The sequence below is a fragment of the Panulirus ornatus genome, chromosome 10 (genome assembly GCF_036320965.1).
Source record: "Panulirus ornatus isolate Po-2019 chromosome 10, ASM3632096v1, whole genome shotgun sequence".
Classification (NCBI taxonomy): domain Eukaryota; kingdom Metazoa; phylum Arthropoda; class Malacostraca; order Decapoda; family Palinuridae; genus Panulirus; species Panulirus ornatus.
This window is the reverse complement of record NC_092233.1, coordinates 21,572,156-21,598,537: the sequence shown is the minus strand read 5'-3', so window position 1 is coordinate 21,598,537 and position 26,382 is coordinate 21,572,156. Positions and strand designations below refer to the sequence as shown.

The 26,382-nt window shown below is 45.1% G+C and overlaps 1 long non-coding RNA gene across 1 annotated transcript in view; it reads left to right on the top strand.

Moving 5' to 3' along the window:
• LOC139750662 (uncharacterized) overlaps window positions 1-26,382 on the top strand; it is a 430,271-nt gene that overhangs the window by 242,627 nt on the left and 161,262 nt on the right. The window contains exon 2 of the long non-coding RNA XR_011713193.1: window positions 8,179-8,233. This is a non-coding gene — a long non-coding RNA (uncharacterized lncRNA). The remainder of the gene's footprint in view (window positions 1-8,178; window positions 8,234-26,382) is intronic.

The following is a 26,382-nucleotide window of genomic DNA, read 5'->3' as shown; positions in this document are numbered from 1 at the left end:
CACACACACACACACACACACACACACACACATGAGCTGTGGTGCCACCACCATGTAGAACTACCTCTCCATATGGGTTCGAATCTTGGGCGGGGCAGTAGGACCAGACCCAACCCAGGTGTTCATCCTCCCCTCGGAACTGGGAGATAAATGGGTACCTGGTTTAGGCTTTTATGTACATATTTGTGAGCACACACACACACACACACACACACACACACACACACACACACACACACACACACACACACACACACACACACACACACACACACACACACACACACACACACACACACACAGGAGTAAAGACATGATGCGTATACGTAGGGTTAAGAGACGGGGCAACATGAGTGTAAAACTGTCTTCCCATAACACAAAGAGGAACCAGACATACAAACGCGAGCGTGTGCACGTACTCACACCACAGGAGCAGCTGGTGTTTTTTTTTTCTTTTGTCGTCCTCACATTGATGTATCTGTTGATACACACCTTACGTGTGTGTCTGGCCACCAGCCTGTAACATACACACAAGGCTCTACGTCATATTACGTAGTGCACACACGTACCCCAGGTGATGAAACTTTCATGTCCAGTAACTGATCTCCATGAACACGACAGTACGGTCCTTAAGCACGACAGTATGGTCCTTGAGCACGACAGTATGGTCCTTGAGCACGACACCACGGTCCTTGAGCACGACACCTTGGTCCTTGAGCACGACAACGCGGTCCTTCCACACGACGATACGACCTTTGAACACTACGGTACGACCTTTGAGCGCGTCGCGCATCACGACTCTTGGGTGTGACAACGTGACCTGTGACTCGACCCTTTAAAGCCCAGGTTGGAGACAAGGCTCTCACGCCCACAAGATCGTACCTACCTTCTCAAGGGTCGCACCGCCATGCTGCGGAGGCTGATGTCATGCAGCATAGCGCGGTTATAACCGAACGTTTAATTACAAAGCTACTGTAATGTGTGATAAGTGTCGATCTGGCCCTTCCAGGGTACCACGACGTTCGACCCCTCTTATATCGGCCACGCTATACGAGCGAGCCTGACCACTTGATTATAATGTACCTCCCGGCCACTGGAGGATATACATAATCAAGCAGCCAAGGCGACAGATTGCGTTGCTGCTTCGTTAAGCTGTTGCCCGGGATGGTTACGTCCATCTTCGTGTTAAGATAAGCAGCACTTATCCATTCCCTCGGGAGTGCGTGGTGATAATCGCCCGAATTAACCGGGCGAGATGTCCCACTCATGTCGTCTGTTACTGTACGTCTCCTTAGTGCAGTCTTTGACCCCATGTTGTTGTGAGTGTCAACACTGTGAGGCAGCCATAACTGCACGGTTCCAGCCCAGCCCCATCCCTCAAGTGTGGGGGATTTGGGTCGAGAGACTGGTGCTCCAACACGAGTGGTTTTGTCTTGTGTGTGTGTGTGTGTGATGGTGGTGGTCATTCTGGAGACGAAGATGACGACGAGGACACACAGTCGGTGGCGGTACTGTCGTCACCATCATTGCTGCTGCTGCTGCTGCTGCTTCTGCTTCCATCACCGACCCCCAGCCTGACTGGCGAGTTGCGGACGATTTGGTTTAACCCAGGGAAGAGTGAAGAGAAGTTGTGGGTTGTGGGTTGTTCATTTTTCCTTTTCAACCAGGCTTAGGATTTTGCCCGTTGAGTACTCATAAATTAACAGATTTTCTTCTTTTTATTTTTGATTTTTTTTTGTGTTACTGTATTTTAGACAAGTTTCGCTGCCACCCACTGTCCACCACTTTCGCCCCCACCCACTGTGCGCCACTGTCACCACCACCCACCTTCCTGCTTACGAGCTTTTACCACAGCTACCACGGTTAATGCTCCACCACCATCACCTCCCACCCCGGGCACCACACTGTGACGTCCACAGACACCGCCAGGACCACACATATGAGGACCAGATCCTTGAACTCTTTGCTATAAACATTATTCAAGAGCTGTGTCGCCCCACAGACTCTACCAGCCCAGATATTTGAACAGCTTGAGAGGGTTGTGTTTGATAACCGTGGGTAAAGGATAAGCAAACAGATATACGTCGTGGTGTATATGATGACATCAAGCATGGCCACAATCGCGCCAAACACCGCCACTACCACCGCCCAGCCCCTGCCACGTACACCATCTACCACCAGCTCCGTCTACCACCTACACCTACCAGCAACCAGCCCAACACTTACACTACCGCACTCCAGCACATAGGAGGAATTCCCAGAGCGAAATCCCGCCAGGAGCACATGTGACCAACATGTTATTCTTTATGGCACAAATATTACTGAGTCTTCCACCCTTTGAGCACCACGCACGACCCTTAGAAACGACGGTGCGACCCTTGAACACGACGTTGCGATCCTTGAGCACGACGGTACGACCCTTGATCACGACGATACGACCCTTGATCACGACAGTACGATTCTTGATCACGACGATACGACCCTTGATCACGACGATACGACCCTTGGATATGATGGGCTGACCTTTGACCTGACCCTGAAACTCCAGGCCATGTTCGGGTTATAGATCACATCATAATATCCAAGGGTCATGCTTTCGTGCTGTATGGGTTAATCTCTTTCTGTTACAACTTTCATATTTTTGTCAGGTTGTGGACAACTTCAGATACTGAAGTTTCTGAAGATTAAGATGCCTCTCATGTGCTTGAGAAGCACCTGTACACACACACACACACACATATAGGGAAGAGAGGACATATTTACTGAGTAGTATGCATGAGACTTTATGATACATTATCCCCCCAAAAAAAGTTATCTCCTGGTTGTAAGCAAATCGCAAATCTGGTAACCGTTTAAGTTCGTGGTGTTTAAAACTTTGTTCAGGCGAGCGTATCGAAGTTCACAAGAATACATACACTGTTAAACCCCAGAACTAACGAATTTGAACGACTTGTAGGGACTTGTAGAGATTAAATGAAGGTGGCATCTTAGGCTTAGAGGATGATCTAAAGTGATTGAATTGACTAATAAAGGGATGATGACTGTATAGCAACCTTAGCGATGATTTAAAGTAATTGAATAGATTTTTAGGGGGATTGTGACTGTATGGTTCATTGAGGGTAATTTAAAGTCATGAATTGACTTTTAGGGGGATGGTGACTGTGTAGCTCATTAGAGAGTAATTGAAAGTGATTGAAATCACTTTCAGAGGGATGGTGAGTATGTAACACCTCAGATGATAATTCATCCCAAAGTTCTTCACCTGCTTGTGTATTAGATAGACCCAAGGACTGATATGATCATTACTGATAAACCTTAGTCCCGTAAGAGCTCGAATACCAAGATAAAGCCTCGAATGCCTTCAACGTGATGCTGTTAGAAGATAAAGGGTATACCACAGGAGGAGGCAATCTGTAAAGAAAATATTCTCTCATATGACGCGAGTTACATTATGTAGTCGAGAGGCAACCGCATTATTTTTATGGGGGAGGGGCAGGAGGTCCAGCTGGGGCCCAAAACGGACTTTAGTATGCGAGGGTAATAACGCGGATGTTTTAAGAGGGTGGGCGGAACTGAAGGGGATTAATAAAGAGGATGGAGGAACCTTAAGATTGATTTTTTTTTTAATATAACTTGGACGGCACGGGCAACTGAATGCCTTAATTAAGGCCACCACATAAACACTACGTATGTATCTGTCTTTCTCTTTGTCTTTCTATATATCTATCATCAGTGTATGAATCTCTCTCTCTCTCTCTCTCTCTCTCTCTCTCTCTCTCTCTCTCTCTCTCTCTCTCTCTCTCTCTCTCTCTCTCTCTCTCTCTCTCTCTCTCTCATTCTTTCGTATTCTCCGTTTCCTTGTGGTTTTCCCTGCATATATATATATATATATATATATATATATATATATATATATATATATATATATATATATATATATATATGTATGGTTGCGAGGCGTGGGCTATGGATAGAGTTGTGCGCAGGAGGATGGACGTGCTGGAAGTGAGATGTTTGAGGAAAATGTGTGGTGTGAGGTGGTTTGATCGAGTAAGTAACGTAAGGGTAAGAGAGATGTGTGGAAATAAAAAGAGCGTGGTTGAGAGAGCAGAAGAGGGTGTTTTGAAATGGTTTGGGCACATGGAGAGAATGAGTGAGGAAAGATTGACCAAGAGGATATATGTGTCGGAGGTGGAGGGAACGAGGAGAAGAGGGAGACCAAATTGGAGGTGGAAAGATGGAGTGAAAAAGATTTTGTGTGATCGGGGCCTGAACATGCAGGAGGGTGAAAGGAGGGCAAGGAATAGAGTGAATTGGAGCGATGTGGTATACAGGGGTTGACGTGCTGTCAGTGGATTGAGTCGGGGCATGTGAAGCGTCTGGGGTAAACCATGGAAAGCTGTGTAGGTATGTATATTTGAGTGTGTGGACGTGTGTATGTACATGTGTATGGGGGGGGTTGGGCCATTTCTTTCGTCTGTTTCCTTGCGCTACCTCGCAAACGCGGGAGACAGCGACAAAGTATAAAATATATATATATATATATATATATATATATATATATATATATATATATATATATATATATTATTTATCTGTTTATTATACTTTGTCGCTGTCTCCCGCGTTATCGAGGTAGCGCAAGGAAACAGACGAAAGAATGGCCCAGCCCACCCACATACTCATGTATATACATACACCACACACGCACATATACATACCCATAGGTTTCATCGCATACATATATATACATACACAGACATATACATATATACACATGTACCTAATTCATACTTGCTGCCTTTGTTCATCCAGTCGCCACCCCGCCACACATGAAATGACAACCCGCATGTGCGCGGTAGCGCTAGGAAAAGACAACAAAGGCCACATTCGTTCACTCTCAGTCTCTAGCTGTCATGTGTAATGCACCGGAACCACAGCTCCCATTCCACATCCAGGCCCCTCAAGACTTTCCATGGTTTACCCCAGACGCTTCACATGCCCTGGTTCAATCCATTGACAGCACGTCGACCCCGGTATACCACATCGTTCCCATTCACTCTATTGCTTGCACGCCTTTCACCCTCCTGCATGTTCAAGCCCCGATCGCTCAAAATCTTTTTTACTCCATCCTTCCATCTCCAGTTTGGTATCCCACTTCTTGTTCCCTCCACCTCTGACACATATATCCTCTTTGTCAATTTTTCGTCACACATTCTCTCCATGTGGCCAAACCATTTCAAAACACCCTCTTCTGGTCTCTCAACCACACTCTTTTTATTACCACACATCTCTCTTACCCTTTCATTACTTACTCGATCTAACCACCCCACACCACACATTGTCCTCAAACATCCCATTCCAACACATCCGCCCTCCCTCGCACAACCCACGCCTCGCAACCATATAACATTGTTGGAAACACCATTCCTTCAAACATACCCATATTTGGTTTCTGAGATAATGTTCTCGCCTTCCACACATTCTTCAACGCTCCCAGAACTTTCGCCCCTTCCTCCACCCTGTGAATCACTTCCGCTTCCATGGTACCTTCCGCTGCCAAATCCACTCCCAGATATCTAAAACACTTCACTTCCTCCGGTTTTTCTCCATTCAAATTTACCTCCCAATTGACATGCCCATCAACCCTACTGTACCTTTATATATATATATATATATATATATATATATATATATATATATATATATATATATATATAGCTAGGTTAAGCCAAGATATCCAGTTTCCTCGAGGGGAGGATGAACTAATGGGTTGACCGTGGACCGACTCCCGCGACATAATCTGCTCGGCGTATATGTTCAGACGGCAACGACAGTGGTAGATTTAGCTGGAAGTCGGCAGGAACTGCTCACTCAAATTTAGGGCTTAGGATGGTTTGGCATCTCGCACCTTGAGCACGACGGTAGAACCCTTGAGCACGACGGCACAACTCTTGCGCACAAAGTTACTACCCTTACGACCCTTGTGCACAACGGTGCAACCCTTGAGCACGACGGCACAACCCTTAAGCACAAAGTTACAACCCTTACGACCCTTGAACACTTAGGTACAACCTCTGAGCACAAAGTTGCAACCCTCACGACCCTCGAACACGACGGTACAGCCCTTGATTACGACGATACAGCCCTTGATTACGACGGTAGAGCCCTTGAGTACGACGGTACAACTTTCAATCCCGACGGTACAACCTTTGAACGCGAAGTTGTAACCGTTGTATGTCCTGTCCTGAACTTTAAAATCTGGTAGAATGTGCACCGTCGTCCTCACGGGTCGTGCACCATGGTGCGTAGGGGTCGTAGCGCCGTGCAGAGAGGCCCTATAACAGCTCACACTCACGGGGAATTTTGTGATTTATCAGAGCAGATCACAGAATGTACCGGGGTCTCAGCAGACAAATCCGGCCAAATTGAGCGATTCGTCTTGCAGCTTATTTGATTTATTGCTAAGGATCAGGAGAAATGGTTGATATTAAGGCTGATTTATGGTGTATCAGGTGCAGGATGGATCATCATTTAAGGGATTTATAACCCACTTTTTTCTGTGTGAATTGGGACATTACCCAGTGACCGGAGGTGTGACACGGGAGTACCGACACAAGTTGGAGTCACAAACTCTCTTCTTCGTCTTGGATCGTATCTTCAAGAATAATCCTGTAGATTCTTCTTCTTCTCATGTGTTACCAAACATACTGCGTGTGCAGAAGAACAAGACACTACTGCAGAGTCTTTGTGAAGTAGAGTGATGTCATTATTTTTTATTTCATTTCTTATTTTCATTTATTGAATTATTTTTTGTGTGAAAAGGAGAGGGAATTGTCGAGAGAGTGTAATGGAGAAAGGGATAGTGAGCACAAAAAGATCCAGTGTACAATGCATTGATTTTAAGGGAGCAGCGAAGTATGTAGTGAAGATAAGTGGCAAGTGACGAAAGAAGGTGTAGTGAAGATGAGAGTGTCGACGAGAGAATAATGAAAATGAGTTTGTTGTGAATGTGAGGGTGCAGTAATGGTGAATGGGTGGTGAAGATGAGGTTATGATGATGATCACAGCATAATGAAGATGAGAGTACAGTTGATGATGTGATAAAGGTAATGATAATAATTATGATGATAATGATAACAGTAATAATAATAATAATAATGATAATAATAATAATAATAATGATAATAATAATGATAATAATGATGATGATAATGATAATGATATTATTATCATTATTATTATTATCACTATTATATTTATTATTATTATTATCATTATTATTATTATTATCATTATTATTATTATTATTATTATTATTATTATTATTATTATTATTATTATTATTATTCCCGATAATGATGATAATGATTATGATTATAGTGATAGTAATGATTATGATAGTATTAATGATAGTAATGATCCTGATGATAATAATGATAGTAATAATTATGAGGATATTAATGATAGTAATGATCTTGATGATAATGATGATAAAAGAGGAATAATACCAGTATAATGATACTGGTACACACCTGGCGATGTGCTCATCATCGCACAGAGGCTGGTCACATGCTGGGCCACGCCTGGTGGGTGCTTGTGCTGGTGAGGGAGGTAGGCTGGCTGCGCGGGTGGATGCGGGGCGGGGCGGGGGTCCCGCGTGGCTCTGGACGTGTGTTGCCAGCGTTACTCACACCTGCCCCCCGCCTCCCTAACCAGGCGGCGGCTCCAACACCACCTACCTGCCGGAGGTAACACTCGATGACCCGGTGTCACGCCCTCGACCGAGGAGGGGAAGAGATTGTGGAGGTGGATTTGGTAGGGGGGTGGGATGGGCGGGGTGGTGGAATGTTATCCCCCCACCACATGTCAATTTATTTTTCCCCCAACAGGTGTAAGTTGTGCATTAGAAAATATAATTTGAAATATTTATATGTATTGAAACGATTGATATGATAGATATTTTTCATTTTGATATTATTGATATATTTTGATATATTTCTTTATTCATTCCTTGATAGTAAATGTGCCAGAATTGTAAGGGTGTTCTAGAGGTCTTCCATATCCCTACCAGTCAGAAATAGTTAATGTAATTCCCGCTGTGAAATTGGACATATCAGACATTCCAACATTCCTGCAAAACTTTTACTAAATGATATTTTTTTTTTCTCTCTGCAGCACCGACGAAGACCAGAAAACGGAGGGTGGAGAGACCGCCAACAAAATGGAAGGGGTAAGTTGTATGTTTGTTTCCCGTCTTTGTGACAGTATCGGTGTGAAAGGAGCCGCGTCCCCAATTATGTCTCTTAGATTTTATTTGATTATGTTATCTTTCTCTAAAAAGCAGTCTAATGATTCTCGTACATCGTGGAATTACGATGAGATATTAATGAATGAGAATTTACAGACGTAAATATAATCCCTCCAAGCCCTTCACCTCGTCAGTTTACACGTAAACCATTTTTACAAGAGTGTTTACCTCCCACGGTTCTAGTTGTGTCCGGTCACAACCTGTACAATAGAATACAGTAAGCAACAGACCACTGGGTTCTTTCGGGCCTTTCTGTGGGAGTGGAAGAGATCAGACACTCAGATGTGTGTGTGTGTGTGTGTGTGTGTGTGTGTGTGTGTGTGTGTGTGTGTGTGTCTCGTTTGTGGAAAGGGGAGAAAAGCATATACAGACGATTTCATGGGTAATACCTTGTACACCTACGTAGGTCAATTTATGGAGATGAATTATATTATGTAAGTATTGTTACTTTTTCTCTCAGAGGCTCAGGTCACTGTCAGAAATTCTCTCATAACCTCAGGTCACGTTCATAAATTCTCCCACATGCTCAGGTCACGGTCAGAAATTCTCTCAAAGGCTCAGGTCACGGTCAGAAATTCTAACCTCAGGTTACGGTGAGAAATTCTCTTCAAGGCCAGGCCTCGAATGAGAGACTCTGGGGCTTGCCTGCGCCCACATCACTAACTAGTCTTCATCGGTACCAACGACCGTATTGGACGATGGTCTTGGGTGGGTAGGCAGACACAGTCATGTAGTGGGACCGCTACTACCCAGCCAGCGACCATCCCTGCCAGGTTTGGTTCAGATCGGCTCCGTGGTCTCGGAGAAGACTGTTGTGTGGAGCGACGATGACAGACGCCACACATCGCTTGATGGCAGAAGCTAGCTTGATTATTATTTTTTTTTTTTCGTCAGATGAGTCAAAAGAAAGAGCGGGAAGGGGAAGAGGGGGTGGAGAGGCGATGGCAAGGGGCAGAATAAAGAAGTAGAGGAGTATAGCCATCTTGTTTTTGAAGATGTTGGAAATTTGATTGAAAATTAGAAACAGGAAGAGGAGAATGAATTTTTGAAATCGGATAAGATGATCAAGAGACAAAAGGCAAGGGACTCCATATGGAAGGAGATACACAGTGTGTAGCTCAGGACGGTAATTTTGATAAGAACGAAGGCAAGATTACCAGTCACGACGCGGAGGGTGTAAGTTGGTCCCTGCCGTCACCTGCAACACTCCTGAGTGAGGAGGGAAGTACTGTCCCGGGCTGCTGCTGTCTACAGGAGGGTGTAAGATGGTTACGGATATCACTTCAACACTCCTAAACCTGGATGATGGTACTTTCTTAGCGAATGATGACTTATTTCGCAATTGTGTGTGTGTGTGTGTGTGTGTGTGTGTGTGTGTGTGTGTGTGTGTGTGAATACACAGGTAATCATGCAACCGATAGTTTTCTGAAACAATATGGTTTTATGCGGAAACATCTAGAAGACCCAAGTGATGCTTTAAGCATCTGTAGTGTGCACTAAGCGCGCGCGCGCACACACACACACACACACACACATCATATTACCATGGAAAAATGACTGTGATATATGATTCAGCGAGACAGTTGAATTATTTCTTAATAAGGGTGTAACGACTTTGTTTATCACGTCTGAAAATCTGTTACCTCCGGGTCTACGAATATATAATGTATCAGATGGTGTTTAAGTGCTCGGGCCTTTATCTTTAACCCGGTACATAGACACTTCAGTTGACCATGGGGGACAACACTCGGACGATAAGCATTACTCCAGTACCCAAACAAAGACCTGACCGCGCTAAACTCTTCGTGTTCACCTCCGGCAGGAGATCCTGGAGCGTGGCCGCCCCTTCTCTCTCTCTCTCTCTCTCTCTCTCTCTCTCTCTCTCTCTCTCTCTCTCTCTCTCTCTCTCTCTCTCTCTCTCTCTCTCTCGTATCCTGTTGATCATTATTCCCCCCCCCCCCCGCCTACCCTTCTTCACCTCATTACCATACGGACGTAAGACATTGTCGCCGCGCACGTCCGCCTCTTCAGATGCCAGTGATGGGTCACGTCTGTCAACCCGGACGGCGCGTCGGGCGGGCCTCAACGGCCGCGGTATCCCGTGGTCTCGCGTATCCACCCGGACGCCTCTCCTGTCCTGTTCGCTTAAACTCCTCTCTCTCTCTCTCTCTCTCTCTCTCTCTCTCTCTCTCTCTCTCTCTCTCTCTCTCTCTCTCTCTCTCTCTTGCCCCACGCCTCCTAACCCAGCGCTCCTGGTAAACTACTCACGCCTCCCCGCTCTCCACGGCCCGCGCACTGCATGCACTCCAGCGCACGCCTAACGTAGATAAGTGTCCACACACGCACTCTCTCTCTCTCTCTCTCTCTCTCTCTCTCTCTCTCTCTCTCTCTCTCTCTCTCTCTCTCTCTCTCTCTCTCTCTCTCTCGCCAGCTTGCCGGCCATTTAGTTTTCACAAATTAACACCGTTCCGCTGTACCAACACTTTACCACGGGTAAAATGTTCACGCTCCTCACACCTTTCCCCTCCACGCATGGTGGCCGCCCACGCACACCCCCCTCTCTCTCATCCCCGCTGCAGACGGACATTACGCTAATTGGATCCTGCATGTGTAACTACGGAGTATTGGTTTATTGTCCCCCCGGAGGCTGCGGTCGGAGTAATTGGTGAACTGCGGCCGGCCCAGGTGGTGGCGGTGTTTTCTATCGCACACGCCGGTAATGAGTAGAGCCATCACTGAGATGTTATACTCCTTTTAAAGTAACATACGTAGCTTTTCTGATGGCTGGATGGTGGTGTTTTTTCTTTTTTTTTTTTCTTCTCTCTACAGGGTTGATAGAGGTACGATAATTCAAGGGGTCTGGGGGAGGGTCCGTTTCAAAGGATGGTGTAGGTCTGGGCCCGTCAGCGGCGTCGTGACGTAACGGAGCAACAGTTCATGTTTACTAATATATAAAGGAAAGTCGGGGAGGCCAGAGTCATCGGCGGCCGGCGGGTTAAGAAGCTGTGGCTTTATGACCACATTTTCCGCTGCAATACGATGTACCTTAAGACGTGTAAAGACCGGGTTCACATGAGATACATGCAGTAAACATGTTGGCCGCATGTTCCATGGTTGTAGGGAACATTTTTTATGAAGGTTCCGCTCGCTCCCCTCCACCACCACCACCTCCCTCGTCCGGCGTTTGGTAAATATTCATTGTCGTGGTGTTGAGTTGAGGGTGATGTTCTCTTGTGCCGGGCGTTTAAAGTTATGGTGGGGATGGAACACCTTGGGTATGCCCACTCTGAACACTGTATAAGGGGCGTTGTGTACATCCAACGCTCAGACACGTAAGGGATGGTGAGTGTAGATTGTACCCGGAGGATGTTGGCAAATCATCTCACACATGCAGATGATTGAAGTATAAAAAGATGATTACAGTATTAGATATGTTTTGAGTAACTCACATGTTTGTTTAGCCACGTTGATTGCATCCTCTGAGCCTGGTTTAGAATTCTAGGGAAGTAACTCGGTTTAATTACAGTAAGAGCAACAGATTTAGTAGCTAATGATAGTAATTCTGTGTTGCCATGCTCGCGTTTTCACGACGATGAGGGTAATTAAAGAGACGGATGGAAAATAGCGATCCGATGATGCGGCGAAGAAGCATTTCTGAAGGTAGAAACTTCATCCTTTACGAGAGGTTTGCCGGAAAAAATCACCAGTTTACCTGGGCGTGAGCGAAAAGCGGCGTTCTCGCAGGGTTCCTTTTGCTTAGGCCATTACTATTCCTGATTGTAAGAGAATGATTTGTCGAACGAGGCGGCATCGTACCCGAATGCGTTCCCTGATGATGCCAAGATTATGAAGGAAAAGCGAAGTTACATAGAGTGCGAGATATTACAAAGAGACTCATATGATATACAATACTTGTCGGAAAATATGACTAATGAAATTTAAATCTGCAGAGACAAAGGGAGGAGGAGTTGGGAACAGTTTTTTTCAGACGGTTGTCACCACATCGGCGGAAACAAATTACATGAATCGCACTGGAAGACTAGACCCAAAGTGTCGACATCAAGCAGAATTTGTCGCCAAGAAAGAGGCGTGAGGGAGGCAAAATGTTATTATCGTCAGCGATTGTCTACACTTGGACGGTTGATGATCAGGAAGTCATACACGACTTAACGTTTGACTTAGGCTGGAATATGCTGGAGTAAGTAGGTCTTGTCACACGAGGAGCCACTGCTGGGAAGGGGTCTAGTGGAATGTACCAAGAATGGCAGTAGACCTCAGTGGAGTGAACCACAAGGACCGATGGGTAGCCCTCGAATCTTAAACTGTGGAGGAAAAGAGGAAGGGAAGACATGACAACCTCATAGGAATCCCTTCAAGGCCGTGACTGCGTTAACACAGAAGAGTTCTACGAAGTCGGAGGGAACTCCTGAACAAGGGCAAGAGAATCGCACAGGGAGGACGTGAGGAAGCGTTTGTGTATCAGCAGAGGTGTGGCCACATGGAGCAGGATGATGGAAGAGGAAGTAAATGAGAGCACTGTTGGAATAAAAAAGATACATCTATGAGACAGGGCCTCACGAATGTAAAGCTGTCTTCCAGTGTATATAAACAGATGACAGTATACACAGTTGTTAGCAGCATTTTCACCTCCTTGTTCACACACACACACACACACACACCCACGCAAACACACTCCCACAGCTGTTTACTTATTTCTGTATACGTTATAGCCTGTGGTTGGTAAGCCGTTAATAATTAACTACACACACACACACACACACACACACACACACACACACACACACACACACACACACACACACACACACACACGCACACACACGTACGTGTAAAATTTCCCTCACATACAGTACAAATGGTTAAATACACAATCCCATTTGTGCACGCGTTCACTTACACATTCAGACATTCACACAAACCCTCGTCCCTCTTTCATCTCTTTCACTTACTGTAACATTTCCGCCTTTAACGCTCAGGTCTACAAACTTCTGAGGAGCTCAAATTAAAGTTTTTTTTTCCGTGTTCTTTTTCTATGGTCCGAGATGACCACGATTAGGGCATGTCTTTCCCCGCGTCACCCCGGCTGCTGTGAAATATAGAAGGAAAAATATGAACCTCTGCAAATCTAGGACCAACTTTTTTTAGTATTCCTGCAGTGCATAGATAGTCAGCCACGTCCGCTGGACGGGGCCACAGGGTTATGGAGTACGTTGGTATGTGTTTATTTTGTTTTCTCTCGGCAAGGAGCGTGGAGGTCGATTAAGGAGTATATGTTCGGCGTCCTAAAGGTGCAAGTTGCATCTGGGGCGCGAGGGACGGGACTGTGATATGTTGGTGTTTGTTATGTTGGGATGGCTAGAGTCCAGAGACAGATATACAGACACGCTCCTCTAGTGCAAGGGTGAGTGTTGCGACCGACCACTCGAACGGGTCCGGGTTCGAATCCTGGACAGGGGAGCTGGCTCATAATCAACGTAGGTGGGGGTGTGTATATGTGTAATGTATACATAAGGGTGAGACATGGCCTTGTGCAAGGTTAAGAGTCAGGGGCAACACGAGTGTGAAATTTTCACCCTCGTAACTCAAATGGTTATCACGCACCCGCATTTCATTACAACACAGGACACACAACACCTGAAGTGTGCAAATGCGATTTCTTCAGTAACAGTGTGGCCATCACCAGGTATGTTTCAGCAGTGATATACGTTTGGTGGATATGGGTAAGGTTTGACGTGGTTCGTTGCATCATATTTGTGTGCGACAATACGTGATGTTATCCTTAAGAGAGGTGTTCGAGTTGTTCATTATTGAGGTAAGGTCCTGACAGACAGACAAATCAATCGATAGATGGGAAGCTGGCGTAAGTTTGTGTGTGTATATATATATATATATATATATATATATATATATATATATATATATATATATATATATATATATATAGATAGATATATAGATAGATATATATACAGAGAGAGAGAGAGAGAGAGAGAGAGAGAGAGAGAGAGAGAGAGAGAGAGAGAGAGAGAGAGAGAGAGAGAGAGGTGGACATATAGATAAGAACAGCCCAGGTATTTCCAATGCGTGTGTCGTAGAAGGCGACAAAAGAGCGGCGGCGTGAGCTGTGGGTCTGGAAATCCTCGCCTCTTCTGTTACTTTCCACAATAAGAAATAGAGGAAGGAGCCAAGCGAGGATTTTTATTTTCTTCTTATATATATGTACATGGTTACGAGGCGTGGGTTATAGATAAGAGTTGTGCGGAGGAGGGTGGATGTGCTGGAAATGAGATGTTTGAGGACAGTATGTGGTGTGAGGTGATTTGATCAAGTAAGTAATGTAAGGGTAAGAGAGATGTGTGGTAATAAAAAGAGTGTGGTTGAGAGAGCAGAAGAGGGTGTTTTGAAATGGTTTGGTCACATGGAGGGAATGAATGAGGAAAGATTGACAAAGAGGATGTATGTGTCAGCGGTGGAGGGAACGAGGAGAAGTGGGAGACCAAATTGGAGGTGGAAAGATGGAGTGAAAAAGATTTTGAGTGATCGGGGCCTGAACATGCAGGAGGGTGCAAGGCGTGCAAGGAATAGAGTGAATTGGAACGATGTGGTATACCGGGGTCGACGTGTTGTCAATGGATTGAACCAGGGCATGTGAAGCGTCTGGGGTAAACCATGTAAAGTTTTGTGGGGCCTGGATGTGGAAAGGGAGCTGTGGTTTCGATGCATTATACATGACAGCTAGAGACTGAGTGTGAACGAAATTGGCCTTTGTTGTCCTTTCCTAGCGCTACCTCGCGCACGTGCGGGGGGGAGGGGGTTTTTCATTTCATATGTGGACGGGAATGAATAAAGGCAGACAGTATGAATTACGTACATGTGTATATATGTATATGTCTGTGTATGTATATATATGTATACGTTGAGATGTATAGGTATGTATACGTGCGTGTGTGGACGTGTATGTATATACATGTGTATGTGGGTGGGTTGGGCCATTCTTTCGTCTGTTTCCTTGCGTTATCTCGCTAACGCGGGAGACAGAGACAAAGTATAATAAATAAATAAAGAATATATGTACATATTTATTATATATATATATATATATATATATATATATATATATATATATATATATATATATATATATATATATATATTTGTATATTTTTTTTTTTTATACTTTGTCGCTGTCTCCCGCGTTTGCGAGGTAGCGCAAGGAAACAGACGAAAGAAATGGCCCAACCCCCCCCCCCCCATACACATGTATATACATACGTCCACACACGCAAATATACATACCTACACATCTTTCCATGGTTTACCCCAGACGCTTCACATGCCTTGATTCAATCCACTGACAGCACGTCAACCCCGGTATACCACATCGCTCCAATTCACTCTATTCCTTGCCCTCCTTTCACCCTCCTGCATGTTCAGGCCCCGATCACACAAAATCTTTTTCACTCCATCTTTCCACCTCCAATTTGGTCTCCCTCTTCTCCTCGTTCCCTCCACCTCCGACACATATATCCTCTTGGTCAATCTTTCCTCACTCATTCTCTCCATGTGCCCAAACCACTTCAAAACACCCTCTTCTGCTCTCTCAACCACGCTCTTTTTATTTCCACACATCTCTCTTACCCTTACGTTACTCACTCGATCAAACCACCTCACACCACACATTGTCCTCAAACATCTCATTTCCAGCACATCCATCCTCCTGCGCACAACTCTATCCATAGCCCACGCCTCGCAACCATACAACATTGTTGGAACCACTATTCCTTCAAACATACCCATTTTTGCTTTCCGAGATAATGTTCTCGACTTCCACACATTCTTCAAGGCCCCCAGAATTTTCGCCCCCTCCCCCACCCTATGATCCACTTCCGCTTCCATGGTTCCATCCGCTGCCAGATCCACTCCCAGATATCTAAAACACTTCACTTCCTCCAGTTTTTCTCCATTCAAACTCACCTCCCAATTGATTTGACCCTCAACCCTACTGTACCTAATAACCTTGCTCTTATTCACATTTACTCTTAACTTTCTTCTTCCACACACTTTACCAAACTCAGTCACCAGCTTCTGCAGTTTCTCACATGAATCAGCCACCAGCGCTGTATCATCAGCGAACAACAACTGACTCACTTCCCAAGCTCTCTCATCCCCAACAGACTTCATACTTGCCCCTCTTTCCAAAACTCTTGCATTTACCTCCCTAACAACCCCATCCATAAACAAATCAAACAACCATGGAGACATCACACACCCCTGCCGCAAACCTACATTCACTGAGAACCAATCACTTTCCTCTCTTCCTACACGTACACATGCCTTACATCCTCGATAAAAACTTTTCACTGCTTCTAACAACTTTCCTCCCACACCATATATTCTTAATACCTTCCACAGAGCATCTCTATCAACTCTATCATATGCCTTCTCCAGATCCATAAATGCTACATAGAAATCCATTTGCTTTTCTAAGTATTTCTCACATACATTCTTCAAAGCAAACACCTGATCCACACATCCTCTACCACTTCTGAAACCGCACTGCTCTTCCCCAATCTGATGCTCTGTACATGCCTTCACCCTCTCAATCAATACCCTCCCATATAATTTACCAGGAATACTCAACAAACTTATACCTCTGTAATTTGAGCACTCACTCTTATCCCCTTTGCCTTTGTACAATGGCACTACGCACGCATTCCGCCAAATACTTAGAAAAGCAAATGGATTTGTATGTAGCATTTATGGATCTGGAGAAGGCATATGATAGAGTTGATAGAGATGCTCTGTGGAAGGTATTAAGAATATATGGTGTGGGAGGAAAGTTGTTAGAAGCAGTGAAAAGTTTTTATCGAGGATGTAAGGCATGTGTACGTGTAGGAAGAGAGGAAAGTGATTGGTTCTCAGTGAATGTAGGTTTGCGGCAGGGGTGTGTGATGTCTCCATGGTTGTTTGATTTGTTTATGGATGGGGTTGTTAGGGAGGTAAATGCAAGAGTTTTGGAAAGAGGGGCAAGTATGAAGTCTGTTGGGGATGAGAGAGCTTGGGAAGTGAGTCAGTTGTTGTTCGCTGATGATACAGCGCTGGTGGCTGATTCATGTGAGAAACTGCAGAAGCTGGTGACTGAGTTTGGTAAAGTGTGTGGAAGAAGAAAGTTAAGAGTAAATGTGAATAAGAGCAAGGTTATTAGGTACAGTAGGGTTGAGGGTCAAATCAATTGGGAGGTGAGTTTGAATGGAGAAAAACTGGAGGAAGTGAAGTGTTTTAGATATCTGGGAGTGGATCTGTCAGCGGATGGAACCATGGAAGCGGAAGTGGATCATAGGGTGGGGGAGGGGGCGAAAATTTTGGGAGCCTTGAAAAATGTGTGGAAGTCGAGAACATTATCTCGGAAAGCAAAAATGGGTATGTTTGAGGGAATAGTGGTTCCAACAATGTTGTATGGTTGCGAGGCGTGGGCTATGGATAGAGATGTGCGCAGGAGGATGGATGTGCTGGAAATGAGATGTTTGAGGACAATGTGTGGTGTGAGGTGGTTTGATCGAGTAAGTAACGTAAGGGTAAGAGAGATGTGTGGAAATAAAAAGAGCGTGGTTGAGAGAGCAGAAGAGGGTGTTTTGAAATGGTTTGGGCACATGGAGAGAATGAGTGAGGAGAGATTGACCAAGAGGATATATGTGTCGGAGGTGGAGGGAACGAGGAGAAGAGGGAGACCAAATTGGAGGTGGAAAGATGGAGTGAAAAAGATTCTGTGTGATCGGGGCCTGAACATGCAGGAGGGTGAAAGGAGGGCAAGAAATAGAGTGAATTGGAGTCATGTGGTATACAGGGGTTGACGTGCTGTCAGTGGATTGAAGCAAGGCATGTGAAGCGTCTGGGGTAAACCATGGAAAGCTGTGTAGGTATGTATATTTGCGTGTGTGGACGTGTGTATGTACATGTGTATGGGGGGGGGGGGGGTTGGGCCATTTCTTTCGTCTGTTTCCTTGCGCTACCTCGCAAACGCGGGAGACAGCGACAAAGTATAAAAAAAAAAAAAAAAAATATATATATATATATGTTTGTATATGATGCTGAAACATGATATGTATACAAGGTTAAAATACTTGGGAATACATGTGTAGATGTCTTTACCCGCAATACAGGCAAACTGTAATTGTAAATAATAATGACACACACTTTAGGCTTGGCAAGGACACCTGACCACCATAATCATACAGACCTTCAGCCGGAGTTTAGGAATCCAGGATGCTGTTACTGTCCTCCAGCAGGAGGTAAACTTGTCGTTGACCATCAGGTCTTCTGTTGTCTGTCCTTTCCATGTACTCCCATCTGGGTAGCGTTTCTGTCCTGCTGCAGGTGACCAAGCCACTGACCATCGGATCTTCTGTTACCTGGCCTTCCCATTGTCTCACGTTACTCTGCGTACCGCACTCCCGTCGACACACCCACCGTCTTCGTTGGTCACTGATCAGACGAACGTAGATCCGTTTGGAGTCGCAGCGTTTTGAGCTGTGCGGCTCTACCGGGTGCGCCATTCATGTGTCAGTGTTAACCTTACTGTATACACGTTTAAGTCACCGTCACCGAATACACCCTCTCTCGCCTGGCCTATAACCCGCACCTCTTCTGATCTTTGATACCCACACTCTCTCTCTCTCTCTCTCTCTCTCTCTCTCTCTCTCTCTCTCTCTCTCTCTCTCTCTCTCTCTCTCTCTCTCTCTCTCTCTCTGTGCAAGGAATTCGCTCCTTACCTTTAGTTCAACACATGTTCAGATTGCATGACATGAATTTGCATACCACCCTTACTCCTGTGTATGCAAGTCCACGTTCTGCAATTTGGGCATTTGATGAACTAAAGGTGAAAAAAAAAAAGTGTGAATTTCTACCAGCGAGTCCGGATTTTTTTGAGACACCCACCCTGTGTCGGCGTAGCATTCATGTTCTTCTTTGTCGTAGTACGGAGCCGACCTTGCCAGTGTTGTGTGCAGGTTAGACGTAGTCATCGGCTGCACCCAAGCACGTTTGCTGCGGCCGTCTTGTGGACGTCTCAGTGTTAACCCTATAAGGCAAGACGTTGCTACTCTGGAACGCAACGTCCGACATTCAATGGTCTGGCCAAAAGTTGAGCCGTCTTATCCAAGGGTCGTACTGCCGTGCTCATGAAGTTAACCCTGCAGATTGAACTGCCGGATATATATATATATATATATATATATATATATATATATATATATATATATATATATATATATATATATATATATATATATATATATGAATATAGCTTTTGCTTCGCACTTAGAGATGTATATTATATACATAAACAGAAGCCATACAAACAGCATTGCAATATGAATAAATTAACCAGAGTTCATACTGAAGTTGAGTATGATAATAGACAATAATTTTCATTGCATTAAAAGTGAAGGGGAAAAAAGAAAATGTATAGTTCGTGACATATTGGCGTTAGAGAATATAATGCAGTGAGAAGTAACAGGCTTATCCTTATTACCGTCCCTTGTCTGATACCTTGCGATAGCCTGGATCTACCAGACTGGTCCTCCCTGGGACGTTCGGTGGTCTACGTGGTCTTTAAAGTGGACAGTTTTGGTCTTCCGGGCGAGTTCGTATGGTCTGCACTCATTTCAGGGAGAGTGACCTGCGTCTCCTGTGGTCTTCATGGGTGCGTGAGAGTAAGTTTGTTCCCCCGTGTTGGAAGTGTTTGACAGTGTCTCTAGTTCGTTTCTGTGTGTGGCAGTTGGAGAGATGTAAATGCGCTGCTTCCTGAATCTTTGCGCTGGAAATAAACTTGTGGGAGGTGTTACCACACGGGAAGCCCGTTGATAAATCTTTTGTTTCCGACTAACATCAGTAGACCTGTTGTCACTATCAATAGACGTGATTTCACCATCAATAGACTTGTTCTCACTATACGTAGACCTGTTGTCACCATCAATAGACTTGTTCTCACTGTTAGTAGACCTGTTGTCACCATCAGTAGACTTGTTCTCACTGTGAGTAGACCTGTTGTCACCATCAATAGACTTGTTCTCACTGTGAGTAGACCTGTTGTTGTCACCATCAATAGACTTGTTCTCACTGTGAGTAGACCTGTTGTTGTCACCATCAATAGACTTGTTCTCACTGTGAGTAGACCTGTTGTTGTCACCATCAATAGACTTGTTCTCACTGTGAGTAGACCTGTTGTTGTCACCATCAATAGACTTGTTCTCACTGTAAGTAGACCTGTTGTCACCATCAGTAGACTTGTTCTCACTGTGAGTAGACCTGTTGTCACCATCAATAGACTTGTTCTCACTGTGAGTAGACCTGTTGTCACCATCAATAGACTTGTTCTCACTGTAAGTAGACCTGTTGTTGTCACCATCAATAGACTTGTTCTCACTGTAAGTAGACCTGTTGTCACCATCAATAGACTTGTTCTCACTGTAAGTAGACCTGTTGTCACCATCAGTAGACTTGTTCTCACGATAAGCTGTGCCACCTTTTACAGGCTGTCCGTGCCTCCTATACCTCTTCAAAATGCCATTTTGAAACGCTCATCACACACACACACACACACACACACACACACACACACACACACACACACACACACACACAGACACACACACACTGCCATGACATCCAGCAGTCCTTTACTCACCACTCCAAACCATCCGTTCGCACAAACCGCATTTCATCCCTTCCTCCTCACGATCCTCTTACGCCACACACACACACACACACACACACACACACACACACACACACACACACACACACACACACACACACACACACACACGCTATGAATAAACGACAGTTATTTAAACGCTGCATCCGCTGGTACACGGAATGGTATGAAGTCTTGACTAAAAACGCCGCGAGCCGTGTGTCTCTCACATGACCTGGTCAGGGAACACAGGCGCTGGTCCTCTCCAAGTGCCTCGACCACAATCTTGAACTCTTACCACTTCTTGTCAGTGCTTGGTGTCAGTGCTCGTCTCCTTGTTTGGACGCAAGTCCACCATGCTGACTCGGGCAGTCACACACACACACACACACACACACACACACACACACACACACACACACACACACACACACACACACACATACCGCCTTGCCACAGTTTCCTGATTCGAACGCTGTCTCGCATTTGCCTCATTCTGGCTGCCCTTTTTTTCTTTTTTTCTGTTTCCTCGGCTATCCTTTACAAGACTTCCAGACATAACAGACGTAATTTCCGTCACTCTGATTCGAAAACGTGCCCCCGGGGGATGGTGGAGGAGGGAGAGAGAGAGAGAGAGAGAGAGAGAGAGAGAGAGAGAGAGAGAGAGAGAGAGAGAGAGAGAGCTTCCTTCCCTTGAATCGTCCGTCATATTGTGGTGCAACAACACATACTCAAGGACGTACATCATTAGTTTTCGTCATATTTCAGGAGTCTTGGTTTTTTTTTAAGACAACCTTCCCCCCCCCCCCCCTTTGTGGGAACTGGCCAGGATGTAACTCCTCGGCCTGACAAGATGATGATAGCTCCTCTCACCTCACCAGCGACCCGCTGACCTCACACGGTCCTTCTTTAAAGTCATGAAATGTCATAGATACCACATCGCAAGCTGTAATTTAGACCCAGATGGTATGAGGTCGGTGCCGTGAGGTCGACTCTGTTGGCGCTGAACATGGTCCTTATGTCATTTCAATGACCGCCGGAATCCTCCTTGATGTGCCATTATTTATTTATCAAATTATGTGTTTATTTATGTATTATGGGTGTCTCAGCAGTTCGTATTATGGATCTCTCTCTCTCTCTCTCTCTCTCTCTCTCTCTCTCTCTCTCTCTCTCTCTCTCTCTCTCTCTCTCTCTCTCTCTCTCTCTCTCTCTCTCTCCCTAGTCACGTAACCTGAACCTGAGTTCCGTTTCTCTGTCTTTTTTATCTTATATTTTTTTTTTTTTTTTTGGCGTTGTCCTGGTTGGGACTAACACACGTACGTCGAGAAGGACACGGATGTCAGCAAGATCTCTCTCTCTCTCTCTCTCTCTCTCTCTCTCTCTCTCTCTCTCTCTCTCTCTCTCTCTCTCTCTCTCTCTCTCTCTCTCTCTCTGTTAATTTACCTTCTGCTAGGAAGGATGGGAAGTGGCACTTGAGTTCACATTTGTTCTGCTCGGGATTCCCTTTTTAAATCGCTTCCTTCTGCTTATGTCGATAGGTTATTGTAAGAGACACCAGACCCCCGATCCCCTCACTGTGTGTGTGTGTGTGTGTGTGTGTGTGTGTGTGTGTGTGTGTGTGTGAACATTTGACTTCCAGTCCTTTGGCGAATACCATGTTCCCCTTTCCTTTCATAAGGGATTGCCTTTAAAAATGAGTATACCTTAAATCTATCAAGGGATTTTAAGGTTGTGCTTAAGTATCTGTCTGGGGTTTTCTTGTTCTTATACGAGCATGGATCCTGGTCAGGGGCCACGCCGGCATGCCCAGAGGCCACCCCGCTGTACTATAGTCTCGTACCGTCATGCTCTAGGCTCGTACCATCGTGCTCTAGGCTCGCAATGTCGTTCTCTAGGCTCGTACTGTCGTGCTCTAGGCTCGTACTGTCGTGCTCTAGGCTCGTACCATCGTGCTCTAGGCTCGTACTGTCGTGCTCCAGGCTCGTACCATCGTGCTCTAGGCTCGTACTGTCGTGCTCCAGGCTCGTACTGTCGTGCTCTAGGCTCGTACCATCGTGCTCTAGGCTCGTACCATCGTGCTCTAGGCTCGTACTGTCGTGCTCCAGGCTCGTACCATCGTGCTCTAGGCTCGTACTGTCGTGCTCCAGGCTCGTACTGTCGTGCTCTAGGCTCGTACTGTCGTGCTCTAGGCTCGTACCATCGTGCTCTAGGCTCGTACTGTCGTGCTCCAGGCTCGTACTGTCGTGCTCTAGGCTCGTACTGTCGTGCTCTAGGCTCGTACTGTCGTGCTCTGGGCTCGTGCCATCGTGCTCTAGGCCTGTTGCACGGTCGTGTTCTAGGTTCGTTGTACCGTCGAGCTCTCTAGGCTCACACCGTCTTGCTCAAGGGGTTCATATCTCACAGAGGTACTCACGCAATCTGTTATCATTATTCTCTTTCTCTCTCTCTCTCATAAAGAGATGGACTCTAAAGATAAGCTGTGAGTTATAAAAGTAAGATCTGCATATGAGAAACAATAACCCCGCCGCATGCACAAGAACTCAAAAGGATTGCTAGTATGCAGTAAGGTGTAGTATATACGGACCATACTCCTGTGGAAGTTGGATACGAATGTCGACGATGGAGCTTTCCTCAAATCACTTGTCTTCGCGCGATTTCAAATCCCTCATTTGGTCGGGTTTCATCACATGTTGACGTCTGCTCCCCGTAACCCAGACTTTATGGAACACCTGTTTGTCTTTTCCTACTTCTCGTCTCATGACTGACATTATATTTACGTCTCCTTAATCACTTAGAAAGTTTACAGTATTTTTCTCTTCACTTACGTATGATTTTCACGTCTCGTCCGCTGTTACGTACAGCTGCGAAAGGACCCATTGGTCTGTCCTTGTTATTCCTTTGTATTTTACTGGGAAGGTATGGGTTGTTATGATTGCTCTTAGCCACGTCAGGATTAAAAGTCTCCACCTCCACGACTTTACAGGATCTCTGGGTCCTCAGTGATCGCCTTCCGTTCCCTCACGTATAAGTCCAGTCACCCGACTTGCAGCTCCACGGACGAATACGGTGCACGGTGGGGGAACTCTTAGGTTTCGCCTCGGCAACCTGTAGCGGAAAACTCCTCACCTTGCTACGTCTTAGGGGTGTCTTGTGTGCGTTCGTTGTTGATGGTTTTTGTCCACAATTGACAACCCCGTCGCTTCCCTACCAGCATCAATATGCGCGCTACACTGTGTGCGTTGAAGTCCATACTGTTATCTCAGCATCGCTTTCCTCTCTCTCTCTCTCTCTCTCTCTCTCTCTCTCTCTCTCTCTCTCTCTCTCTCTCTCTCTCTCTCTCTCTCTCTCTCTCTCTCTATTTATCTATCTTCTCACACACACACACACACACACACACACACACACACACATCTCCCAGCGGTTGTATTTCATAAATTCATAATTTACAGCTCTGTCTCTCTCATGCCTCGCCTCTGATATTACCGGACAAGAATAGTAGCTGCAGCATTAGGCTTGCCAGGGCAGGGTTGAATATTTATATCGGGTTACATTGTCAGCCACACTGGCTTTACTGTTGCCGGGACTCTTACGAGCGCCTCAACAAAAGAAACTGCCGACACCTACACACAAATTTTCAACAATAAACAAGTACACCAGCAGCATACAGATTGCCGGTCAACACACACACACACACACACACACACACACACACACACACACACACACACACACACTACTTACTGTATGAACTATTGTCACTACACAGACCTCCACCACCATACCTTTCATCACACACACACACACACACACACACACACACACACACACACACACACACACACACACACGCACAGTCCCATGTGTACCATTGTGAACTTCATGAAGAGTCCATCAGCAAGTGCATTGATATGCAAGTGAACAGCTGAGTTTCCTCTTAATTAGGCTATGTGGTAACGTCAGCTTCTGTATTACTGTAATTATCATCACTTAATGTTCAGTCAAGCTCGTCATGTATGAAATACAACACTGACTATGTAAACATCCCTGTAGGTGTACCTGCCCGCCTGGCTGTGTAGATGTATACCTCAACCATGTGCTTATCCAGAGTGTAGAAATATCCAGCTCACCCCAATCTTAAGCTCTTGTATTATTAGTTAACTAGTTAGTATCATGGCCTCCCAGTTCTGTCGTATCCATAATACCTCACCTGTGTATTTTAAGCCAAATGGCTGCTTATCTCTAATGACCCGTTATTTAATATTTATATATTTATTACGTACGCACATGGATTATTCAGCCCCATCTTGACCTTGAGTTTTTTATAAGTTAACTAGTTACTGTTATGACCTCCCAGTTCTGTAAGACCTCAACGGTGTGGTTTCAGGCGAGTGGCTGCCTGTATTCAATAATCTGTTATTTATATATCTGTTTACTCACACACACACACACACACACACACACACACACACACACACACACACACACACACACACACACACACTTAGAGCTCCACGTCTTAATACGGTACACAGTGTATTCGTTGCACATGCAGAGGATGCACAGAGTGACAAGCACACACATAATCACACATACGGGTACACAGATACAATACAGACATGCCAAATGTGATTTCTAAGATGAAAGAAACAGAGAAATTAATGGTATGGTGAAGACAAGAGGGGACGACCAGTAATGATTACCTTCAAAAGGAAGTTTTGTCGACAAAAGATGCTTAAGTTAGCAAAGATACATGTGAGCTGTGAGCAAGGAGGAATTCAGAGGGATATTCATCAGGGAGGATTGACCGTGGGAGGAAGGAGAGAAAACATAAATATGGGATATAGCCAAAAGATGAGGAAGAGGATAACCCTAAACGGCTCGGGGAGGAGGATGGACTTTTGCAGTAATGGAGAGACGAGGGAAAAACGTTTTGATACATTATGACGAAAGTCTAGAGAGCTAAACATCTGTACCATTACCTCAGAGAGGTCAGGAATGTTAAGTGATACGAACGTCATGCTAAGTGCATACGAAGGCGGATGAAAGTATAGTTAATGAAGGAGTAAGGGTTCAAGGACCGTATTAGGAAAGAAAAGAAAAAGAAAAACTGATATTTATGGAATAGTGAAGACAGGACTTGCTGAAGTGAGAGGTTCTGACCTGATCTATCCCGAGGGGTTAATGATAACAGAGAGGGGAAGAGAAGGACTGAGAGGAAGAGAGGGAGGGATTGGCCTCTTAATAAGAGACTATATAGAGTGTGAAGAAATTCTGATGGATGCTCCATTCAAAATGTATATAAGAGGAACAGTAAATATAAGACAGAAATTGCATATTGGTGTTGATAATACATAAT